We start from the raw sequence: 12,211 nt of genomic DNA on the forward strand, positions 1-12,211 counted from the left end.
CTGAACCGCTTCTGATTTTTCTGCTTCCTGTGATGTCACATCAAGAAAGCAGTTCCTTCTTTTCCACTCTGTTCTGTCGTCGAGGCACCACTGCTGACATTATGTTGATTGACCACCGGCTTCTTGCAGTTAGGCAATGGGGAGCTGGCTGTCAGTCAACATGATATCAACAGTGATACCCTATCAACAGAGCAGAGCAGAAGAGAAGAGAAGGAACTGCTCTGACCTGACATCACAGGAAGCAGGAGAAATCGCCACACAGCAGAAGAGTCAGGTAGTTGGCAACTACCTGTTGATAAGTGCTAAGCCCCATAGAAAAAAGTCCTAAATAGCTCCTTAAATGAAAAGTTTTGTGCAAATTAAGTCAGCTTAAAGAGAAAAGAGTGGGAGACCACTGGGTTGCACCTTAATGTAGAGTTTTGTGCAAATTGTGACTCTACAGTGGGGAAAATACGTATTTGATACACTGCCAATTTTGCAAGTTTTCCTACCTACAAAGAATGGAGAAGTCTGTAATCTTTATCGTAGGTATACCTCACCTGTGAGAAACAGACTCTAAAAAGAAAAAACAGAAAATCACATTGTGTGATTTTTAAATAATTAAATTGCATTTTATTGCATGAAAAGTATTTGATCACCTACTAACCAGCAAGAATTCTCTCTCTCACACACCTTAGTTTTTCTTTAAGAAGCCCTCCTACTCAGCACTTACTTGTATTAATTGCACCTGTTTGAACTCGTTACTTGTATAAAAGACACCTGTCCACACAATCACGCTCCAACCTCTCCACCATGGCCAAAACCAAAGAGCTGTCTAAAGACACCAGAGACAAAATTGTAGACCTGCACAAGGTTGTGATGGGCTACAGGACAATAAGCAAGCAGCTTAGTGAGAAAGCAACAACTGTTGGCACAATTATTAGAAAATGGAAGAAACACAAGATTACTGTAAATCTTCCTCGGCCTGGGGCTCCATGCAAGATCTTGCCTCGTGGGGTAAGGAGGATTCTGAGAAAGTTCAGGAATCAAGCCAGAACTACATGGGGAGGACCTGGTCAATGACCTGAAGAGAGCTGGGACCACAGTCAAACATTACCGCTAGTAACACACTACGCTGTCATGGATTAAAATCCTGCAGGGCACGCAAGGTCCCCCTGTTCACACCAGTACATGTCCAGGCCCTTTTGAAGTTCGCCAATGACCATCTGGATGATCCAGAGGAGGCATGGGAGGTGATATCGTCAGATGAGACCAAAATGGAGCTTTTCACCTCCTGTGAAGTGGGACTAAAGGCCCCGTCACACATAACGAGATCGCTAGCGAGATCGCTGATGAGTCACGTTTTGGTGACGCAATAGCGATCTCGCTAGCGATTTCGTTATGTCTGACAGGTAGCAACGATCAGGCCCCTGCTGTGAGATCGCTGATCGTTACAAAGCTTCCTGGACCATTCCTGGGTCGTTGCGCTCCCGCTGGGCAGTGTGCATCACTGTATTTGACACCTTGTCAACGACCTCGCTAGCGATTCAGAACTGAGACACGTAGAGGTGCATAAATTGGACTTTTCTGCGTTCATCGTCCCCGATTGGTGGTCGCTACTGCGTCCTTGTTTTTTCAGATCCCACCAGCGTTCTCCGGCTGTGACTCCACTTTGAACAAATCAGACATCTTTAGCGAAGTAGGTATTGTTTGGGGTCTCAAATGAGTTTCCATTTTTAATTCATTTATAGGACATCTACCAATTATCTGCTATCATTGCTCTTCAGGGAGGGAGGGCTTGGCTTCAATAGCGATCTCGTTAGCGATCTCGTTATGTGTGACGGGGCACCAGGACCGTTAAAATACTGGCAGCAGTTGTCGCGGCAGGTCTTCGCATCATGGGTGTTTCTGCCATGTCCCACTGGTTGAAGGCCTGCAATTGCAGGATCGTTTGCACGCTATTCACCGAGCTCCACTTCCCCATTGGCTCAGTCCACAGAGTCCACAAAGCCAGGCGGACAGTACGTAATTGCATCACGTCGACGAAGAAAGTTTTGAAGCGTGCAACAGGCCAAAAGAACAGAGTCTATTGATTTAAGCTTCATGTTAATTGGCGTGTGAAAAACTCTGAAGCGGTTGGCCACGACAACGTGTCAGAAAACGTGCTGTGTGGGTGTGTGTGCACGAGACCCCTAAAATATCTGCCCATGCAAAAGCATATATATACAGATAGAAACCAAGCCCTCCCTCCCTCCCTGAAGAGCAATGATAGCAGATAATTGGTAGATGTCCTATAAATGAATTAAAAATGGAAACTCATTTGAGACCCCAAACAATACCTACTTCGCTAAAGATGTCTGATTTGTTCAAAGTGGAGTCACAGCCGGAGAACGCTGGTGGGATCTGAAAAAACAAGGACGCAGTAGCGACCACCAATCGGGGACGATGAACGCAGAAAAGTCCAATTTATGCACCTCTACGTGTCTCAGTTCTGAATCGCTAGCGAGGTCGTTGACAAGGTGTCAAATACAGCGATGCACACTGCCCAGCGGGAGCACAACGACCCAGGAATGGTCCAGGAAGCTTTGTAACGATCAGCGATCTCACAGCAGGGGCCTGATCGTTGCTACCTGTCAGACATAACGAGATCGCTAACGAGATCGCTATTGCGTCACCAAAAACGTGACTCATCAGCGATCTCGCTAGCGATCTCGTTATGTGTGACGGGACCTTAACACCACATCTCCTTTTTGAAGCAGGGACCCCCTGCAGTGACCAGATGGTTACAGCAGGAACATTTTCTGGGAAACAGACAAGGCTGAGATCGGTTTACGCAGAGGAGGAGAAGTCAAAGGAACTTTGTTCCAAGGAAGAAGCATTCTAGGTTCAAAAGATTTTTCTGAGAGTGTTCCAGGCTTTGTGTCTTCATTGTCCAGATGTCAATATTGTTTTTTTCTATCGATCTGATATTTCGTCGTATCGGAGGGACGGAAGTGATGCATTCATTCACATCACTGTGGGGCCACTAGAACCCTTCCAACTTAACGCGTCCGATAGATGATGCGAACTTGGCCATGTTTGATCTCTATGTAATGGTAAAATCATAAGAAATATGACATCAATATCTAAAGCCCGCAACCTTCAGGGGCAAATATATCCTGTAAGTTGGGCATCTCATAAAATTCTAACAGACCCAGCACATCTCACAATCCACCCCCACATGAGCTCATCAAGGGGAGGTATGTGTCCCGTAACTTTGAGCTAGTAAAAGCAGTATTGGGTCTAGGGCATTTGTCAGTCCTTGGAAGACATAGTTCGCTGTGGGTTCTTTCCATTTTCCCAATTGTATTGCTTCCCTCCGCTAAGCTCTGGGACATTTCTATGACCAGGTTTTGTAGTTTCCTTTCGTTATTTCTTTTTATTCCATGTAATTGTGTATATTGAATGGTTTGTTCCCATGTTGTGTCATCACGTATATATTTTGTAAACACTGCCTATCTTTCTGGATTAAATATATAAAATTGAATAGCTCTGTTCCTCTTGCTCTATAAACCGCACCCCTGAAGCCATGTGCTACCTGTAACAGGTGTCCCAATTGGCCTGTATAAACGATTGGTAGTGTCAGCTATTAAAAGAATCTCAGCCTCAATGTCTTTTTCAAAACTCATTACCTGTTCACTGCAGGGGGCCACTACTTCAATGGAGACTGTGTGTCAGATCTCTCTCTTAATTCCCCTGTTTTAATTAGTTTTTCCCTTCCTCAGTTATAATTAGTTTTTTCTCTTCCCCATATGCGATATGTCCCCTTCTCTGGAGAGATCTGTATGGGTTTTAATTTTTCTCAATAACACTCTTTAATTTCCTAAATCAACAATACACATGAAAATAAGAAACTTTATAATATATAACTTATTGGAGAAATCTGATTATGTTTCCTCCCGGACTGATCTTTCATTGTCAGTATTCTCAAGTCACAGGCAAAAATCTGTCTTCAGTGGGTACAAATGTTCCCATTACTGAGATAGGTAGAGACAGTTGGTGGTCATAAAGTTCTATGGAGAACTGTAACTGTTTCAGAAGAACCTGCAGCAGAATGTCTGTCTGCCTCTGGCTACTCTCTTTCTACCCACCATAGAATTTTAAAAGCACCAACCGTCATCTCCTATCTCAATAATGGGAAAATCTGTCTTTACTGAATATAAATTTTACAGATTTTACCCATGAATTGAGAGTGAAAGAACAGTTTGGGAGGGGAAAGAAGCAGATTTCTCTGATAAGATATACTGTAAAGCTGCTTATTTTTACGTGTACTATTGCTATGTTTAATTAAAAACAAATGGATGGTTACTCTAAGTGTCAGAACTTTTCAATAAACAACTGATTTCTACCTTGAGGATTACCCTTTCACAATTCTAAAGCCTCACAAATATTTTACCGATCTTGCTGTATTTTAGGCTTTAGTGAACATGCTCAAAAATGTAGCACTCAAATCAAATGTATCCTTCTATGTATTAGATCAGATTAGAATTGATGAAGCGGGATGTGAAGAACTTCTATTGATCTATGTTCCTTTAAAACTATATTGCTTTAACCCACAACCCCCAAATCTCTGCTGGCTCCTCTTTAGGTAGTAATTAAAATCCTGCTGAACATTTTTTTTTTTCATGATCCAATTGCCTGAACTCTGCTGAGGTTTCCACATAGCAGATGTGGAAAACACAAGATCTGGCATTTTCAGTAATCTAGTGCAGCCGGACTTCTCGGTTACCTGTTCAGACACGCTTATAGACACAAGGCTTGATTTTGCCTGAACATGACATTCCTTACAGCTGAGTAACATCTGAAACTTAAAATTGCAACTTGGAGCTGACGTGGAATTCAAAAAAGGAGGAAGAAAAAAAATACATTGCATTCAAGATTTCCTAAACAACAAGATTCAGCTCCATCTCCATGCGGAAAGCAGCGTGCCTTACCGGTTATGTGGTTCAGCACGATTTGGTACTGTGAAAGCATGGCGTGCGAGCCCGCATCAAAGGCAGGGACACGACATACGACGTAAACTTACATCATGTCGTGAAGGTGTTAAAGGGAATCTATCACCAGGTTTTTGCTACCCCCTCTAAGAGCAGCATAATGTAGGAACAGAGACCCCGATTCCAATGATGTATCACTTACTTGACTTCTTGCTGTCATTCAGTTTTATCTGCTACAGATCTACCAGTTCTCTGCTGAGCTGTGTATAACCCCACCCACACCACTGATTGATAGCTTTATGTGTACACTGTGCATAGGCAGAAAGCTGGGGTTATACAAAGCTCATGAATATGAAGGACTACATGGCAGCAGGGTTACTAGTCCTCTGATAATCTTATGCTAAAAAAAGCATTTTTATCAAAACTACAGCAAGCAACTGAGTAGTCAAGCATTCAGTTAGACGGAACAGGTTGGACAACGAAGAGACTGCCCCGCTTGGCCCCTCCAAAACTAGATATGCCAAGGTGTCCCGACTGATCTGACATTGATATCCAATCCTAAGGATAAGCCATCATCGGGATTGCCGAAACCCCTTAATAAAGAAAAGGCAAACATTTGTAAAAACTATTTTTTATTATCAAAGATCGATAATGGACATCTGTACAGGCAAAATCAAGAAAAACAAATAGGTAGAGGAATGACATTAATTGAGATCTCATATGAAAATAGAGTTTTATTGTTTTGTATGGAATACATATGGCTCCGGGAAACACTTGGGTGAAGCCATAAGTGCACATGAAGTAATGAGAGGTTTTCTTTTTACTATTTATGTAGATACATTTCCTAGTAGATGCTTAGAAACAAACCAGTTGGCAAATAATTCATCTGAAGCATAATGAGAAATATTGTGCATAAAGTCCAAGGTAGCAACTTCTAGGTTTCTTTCCATAACAGTTAGTGGTAAATCACAGATTACATGTGCTGTATACAGTTCAGTCCATAATACTTTTACGGATCAGAGATAATGTGCAAGAACGGTTACATTGCCCATGTGTTGCTGTGTGCTAACCAGTAACATCACAAGTAAGCAGGCAAAAAAACAAAACAAAAACGCACCTCCACATAGTGGCAGAATAAATGGACTGCGACAGCGACAGTTTCCAGCATAGAAGTTTTTGTTGTGCAGTCCTTTTCCTGGTCCTGATTAGAGTCACTCACTAGGAAGCAATTTTTTTTTAAGGTAAAACGTTAGATTTAACAATATTTTTCAGATTGCTTTCTTTCACAGGTTTGTAGCAGCTTACACTGCTGCTCGGTTTAACCTCCTTTAAAAAAAAAATCTGCTTGATTCTACTGTCCTTATAAAAATATATTGGGGATACAACTGTTCTATATGTACATTGTAGACATTAGCTCTTCTATATCCAAAATGACAAAAATAAACCCTGCCGACAGTATAAAGCAGCGGTACAGTACGTAACACAGTCAGCTGAAGCTGTGAACCCCATAAATATCAGGGGGAATCTGCTTACCCCCCACCCACAGTTCTGGTTACAGCTAGAGATAAGTTACACTTCTATACAATATAAAGAGGAAGGGGGGGGGGGGCGTTTCAATACATTTAGACGTTACATCATTCCGAATGCACAATTTTTATCCTAAGTAGATTATATGCAACATTGAGTATGCAGAAAACACAGGCAATACCAACAATTCATGCATGCTACATTACCCCTCCATGGTCTGAAAAAAGAAAAAAAAATCTATGAAATTTACTCAATTTTCAGGCTGTTTTCACAAATCTGTGACACAGACCGTCCAGCCAGCCAGAACTGCTTCATATATATGGGAGCCAGTGCAGGTCCGGAGACCCGACGGTCGAGACAGGTCTTCCAATCTGAGAGCGACCCATGTTTCACAGATATGTGATAAAAAGTTTAATATTTATAGCTTAAACAACTCAAAAACAGACCAGCTGAACAATAGAACTTTTCAGCTGTGCCCTTTATGGGCCGGGTACTATATCTACAAGGGCCAATAGGTAGTACAGGACTGGGTTTGTCAGACAATATGGCGTCAGGCATATGATTGAATTACATTTAGGGTACATCCAAAATGGAACATACTTTTACTGGTAAAAAAAAAATAAAAAATCAGAGGCAGATGCTAACAAAAATCGGTGACAAAATCTGAATGAGATACAGAATTATCACAGATTACACCCCATTACTGCATAAAGAGGAAATGTGAAGGGAAAAAGTTGCAAAATAAATTTTGCAGCACAGGTTTTAGGTAGTTTACATAATAAAATCTCACCTAAAATGCTGCTACTGTATTACACTGCATATCCGCCGCGTGTGAACAAACCCTAGGACCCTTGGAGATCTACCACATATGTAAAGAATAGAAATTCCTAATGTGGCTTCCAATTTCTCAGCAGGTTTTTCCCCAAGAGGACACACAGAGATTATTTAAAGGGAATCGGTCTGCAAGATTTCACCCCCAAACTAATTATATGTAGTTCTTTCAAAGACAAATCCAGCAATACCTTTACATGGCCAATCTGTTCCTCCATTACTGAGAAATCAGTGTTTGAATGGATATGCAAATGAGGCTGAAGAAATATTGTAGATCTGAAGCCTCTGTCACTCCAGCTCTATTTCCCAGCTCCTCCTGCATGACTGACAGCCTCTATGCTCTGTGAGTTCAAGCAAAGGAGCTGTCTGTCAAGCAGGAGGAGGCACAGCTGGGTGGGGAATAGAGCTGGAGTGACAGAGGCTTCAGATCTTCAGCCTCCTCATTTGCATATAAATTCAAACACTTTTTTTCTGTAACATAGGCTCAGACTGAACATGTAAAGGTATTGCTGGACTTGTCTTTGAAATATCTGAAAAAACTAGATGTACATATATTTTGGGGTGTGCTATCCTGCTGATAAATTCCCTTTCATTTAGCCGTGAAATTGTGTGCGACTTTAACAGGGTATTATGTAACCCTCCAAGTATTGGCCACATCAACAATTTATCAACAAGATACTCTGAATGTCTTCAAAACATGATGCACATTTGTCAAAGCTATATTAAATGCTTTCCCTGCAATATCTATATAACAATAAGCTTAGGTTTGACTTAAATGTTTAAACATTTTTTGCAGACTGCAATTTATCACCTGCCAAAACAAGGAAAAAAAATACCAGTATCAGGGATTTTAACCACTAATACAGCTTTCTAAACAAACCGCTACAGCACCATTCTGTATGGCCTATTATCTTCATACAATTAGGAAAACTGCATGTCTGGGCTATCTGGTCAGGAATACAATTCGCTGTACGGATCGGGACTCCTCTCCTCTGCAGTCAGCACATGGTCTCTTATGACTTGGATTATGGAGACATTGCCCAAGCTTCCCTAGAAACCAGTCTGTTATAGATTAATATTCAGTTTAAGCCATTTGGTACAGTGCTGAGATAGGGTAAGAAGCCTTGGCAGTGTTATATGTTCCTGCTTTTTAAATCAGATTTTTGTAAAAATTTTATTTGGAGTAAAACTTATGAATAATGAAAAAAACTGTTCAACTAGTGACAAAACAACAGGGAAATATATTAAGGTTTCCCAACATCCGCAGGTAATGTATTACTTAATTTAAGTTCTGTAGGAACCCAAAAAAATTAGGAATAATAAATACCAATTTGATTTGCCAATCTATTTTAATACAGTTATTAGAAATGATATTGTACAAATAAATACTGCATATATTTTCTAATTAAAAGACTAAGTAAAAACCTATCTGCTGGTGTAAGGGTATGTGCACATGACAGCTTTTTCAGGAGGAGGATGCAAATTAACATATGAACTGCAGTGTCAAAACTACTTGCTGTGCACATGTTCAGTCTTCTTGAGCCTTTTAACAGCTTCAAAGTTGTGAAACAGTTAAAAGAAATGACCTGACCATAGTTTAGACAACTTCCGCTTGCAGGCCACTCACTAGTTTACATATAGCAAATATGAAAAAAACCCACAAAACTACAACAAAAAAAAAAAAGGAAGCGGCGATGCCGCTGCCACAAGCGCTGCCCACAGGATGCCAAAGAAGACACTTCAGGAAAAATCCCACCGGTGTTTTCTTGAAGCACCTTTTGCGTCAACAACTCAACGAACACACCAGCGTCTAACAAAAACATAGTGTGCACATGTCCTAAGGGAGAAAGTCTTCACTGGCCTCTGTACAAGACTACGCATCCATGGGCTACATGTATTAAAAATATTCCTTTAATGGCTCAATCAACATTTATGAGAATATATCAACCCAGCTCTCCAAGAACTAATGAAACCACTGGGACTTTTACATTTTTCCAGCCCACAAACCTGCCTACATGGAATATGTGCAAGTGACCAATATGTTTAAAAATAAAAAGATCATTTAATAAAAGCCATAATCTGTAAGTGCATATGATGCAAATCATGCAATTCCTTTGGTTTTTCCCACTGCGATCATCTTAAATATTAGTACATAAGACAATACATTTTATTTAGTAGTCTTGTATACAACTTCGGTTTTAATTAAAATAAACCAGGTTTAAAAACGAAAAAAAGTTCTTTTTAAAAACACTTTAAAGACAATAAGACCACATCTATGGATGATTGTGAAAATTCTAGATGTGGGAGACAGAAGGGTTTTCACATGCTCATGAGAATCTGTTCCCTTGCTCCTATATACATACACAATGTGCAAGAAACATTACATTTACCTGTTAATTATACAAAGTTACATGCTTAGCGCTCACTTACACAACCAGACTGTACAGACAATATGCTTGCACAATTTCCTACTTGCCCTGCACATATTTTATAAGTTAAAGTGGATTTTATAACATTGTACTCAGTACCTACACAATTAGAAGCAGTAGCCATGCAAGCCAGGATTGCAATATATAAAAATCTCTCTCGCTCTATTTATATATATATATATATATATATATATATATATATATATATATATATATATATATATATATATATATATATATATATATATATATATATATATATATATATATATATATATATATATATATATATATATATATCCTGCAAAAAAAGCTATTTCAGTACTTCGTATTATATACAGTTGCAGTAAATGTGCCCTTCTTTTTACCCTGAGAGATCATGCATTTATTCCCTTTCCGAATGAATTGATAAAGCTTTTAAAAAAAATAAGAGGGGAAAGGGCACAATCAAACAAGATGGCCGAGGTCCTTTTCTTTAGTACTAGGAAGCGCACATCATTTGGAAACCCAACGGGTATACACAGTGTCATCTTCAGATTTTATGACAAAGTCCATTTTCTTCTAGAACTCAGACCTAAAATAAAGAAAAAAAAAAAAAAAAAAGTATTAAAGTATATATATATATATATATATATATATATATATATATATATAAAGTTAGACTTTAAAAAGAATGGGCCTATGAAAACTACTAATGCTCCAGCATATATCTGTGTGGTCACCAGCCCAGTTTCCAGCTTAAAGCACCACTCCAGCATTTTTCTTTTTTTAATTATCCCCCCACGAGAGGTGTTACTAATGTCTCTTCCCTGCCTGTAGTAAAATATTCACCAGCAGCAACATCTGCTGTTCCTGGTGCTGCAGCCCGTCACTGGCCCTCGTGAACAATCCTTTGCCACTGTACATGTAAAATTTCCAAATAATAGTCATCCGTAGAGGTCAGATTTTCAGAATTAGCCATTTCAGCTGAATTTTAGATTAGGTGTATAAAATTAGCAAGTTGCAGCAATGCAAGTTATTACACCTTTCATTGTCAATGTATTTTCAATTTAAAGGCTTGCCAGGGCTAGAATATAAGGCAGTCGCGTAGCTACCAAGGGGGCACCGGGTGGGGGGGACGGTCGTCCTTGGCCCCACGCTCAGAGGGCCCCATCCGGCGCTACGGTTCCCTAAACTATGTCACCCTATATCAGGGCATTAAGAGGAGTGATATTATTGCACCACACAGCAAGTGCAGTAATAGGGTGACATATGGCAGGAAGAGAGTTGAGAATTGATAGGGACGGGGCTGAAATGTGAGAAGTCAAATGTGTCTTTGTTGTAATCTCTGCAGAGGAGTCGTGGCTAGAGAAGTTGTCATGTCTGTCTGGGCCAGATGGAAGAGACAGAAAAAGTGAAAAACGCCATCAGAAAGAACGTCAGCTGTAAGTCATCATCTATAACTGTGCTGTAATCACTTGTATGGTCTGCAGGACTGTATCTACCACTATATGTCACTGTATGGTGGTGTTATCAGTTCTGGTCTTGGTATAGAGATGTATTTTCAGACTGGTGATCTGACTGATGAGGTTCCCCTACATCCACAATTAGGGTGCAGCACCGTAGTTGTAAACAGGGCCCACTTAGAAGTTTCACCCCACTTGAGCTGAACCCCTAACTTCCAGGGCTGAGGAGTCGGAGTCTGTGTCCATTTTGGTGGAGTCGGAGTCGGTATAAAATGACTCCTAAAATATATAATAAATTGGGTACAGTAGTTCAATGCAGTTTGTGGGGAATATTTTTTCATAAGAGTTTGGAAAAGTTATGAAATGTCCTATAAATGTCTGTCCTATTCCTGATCTAAGGGTCTAGACTTTTAGCTGAGATGAATCTGTGCTACAGTAAATTTATCACTTAAACATGAGCCATGTATGAGGGAGTCGTGTAGTCGGAGTTGGAGTGAGTGTCATGGAAATTGAGGAGTGAGAGGTTTGGCTTACCAACACCACAGCCCTGCTAGCTTCGCCTCGGATATAAAACTTAGAGCCCAGATCTTAGTATGAAAATAAAGCCCAGAATCTTAGCCATCAAATGATATTTCAATAGATTAGGTGCAATATTCAGGGTGCTTCTGTTTGAAGTTGGCGAGGAGCATGTCCAGCAAGACAGCAAAAAGATCACAGCATGTTACTATGATCCTTACCTCTCAGCTTTAAGTGACACCAAGTGGGGACAGGGACCCTGCTTTATGTAATCATCGTTTAACAAAGAAAATGTATGGCCACTGATTACTTCTGGTAACTTTCGATGCTGCATATAGCAAGTACCACATGCCATTTTGCGGCAAATAATATCAAATGACATTTCATAGCCAGGTGACTACAGAGCCTCATCTCATCATGGACCCAAACTTTGCAACGCAGACAATAAGTCAAATAGTGGCCTGGGAGGGACCGTTCCAAGGAAGCCTCTATCTGTCAGGTCACACAGTTG

The 12,211-nt window shown here is 40.3% G+C and overlaps 1 protein-coding gene across 3 annotated transcripts in view; it reads right to left on the reverse strand.

The window, feature by feature from the left end:
- Positions 1 to 10,024: 10,024 nt before the first annotated feature.
- The window catches only part of LUZP1 (leucine zipper protein 1), a 95,712-nt gene continuing 93,525 nt past the window's right edge, over positions 10,025 to 12,211 (reverse strand). For all 3 annotated transcript variants that reach the window (XM_073665756.1, XM_073665755.1, XM_073665757.1), the window contains exon 5: positions 10,025 to 10,313. The gene's annotated coding sequence lies outside the window, so the exon portion shown is untranslated. The remainder of the gene's footprint in view (positions 10,314 to 12,211) is intronic.

This window comes from Phyllobates terribilis, unplaced genomic scaffold (genome assembly GCF_046119375.1).
Source record: "Phyllobates terribilis strain yellow unplaced genomic scaffold, ASM4611937v1 Scaffold_2__4_contigs__length_985480577, whole genome shotgun sequence".
Lineage (NCBI taxonomy): Eukaryota > Metazoa > Chordata > Amphibia > Anura > Dendrobatidae > Phyllobates > Phyllobates terribilis.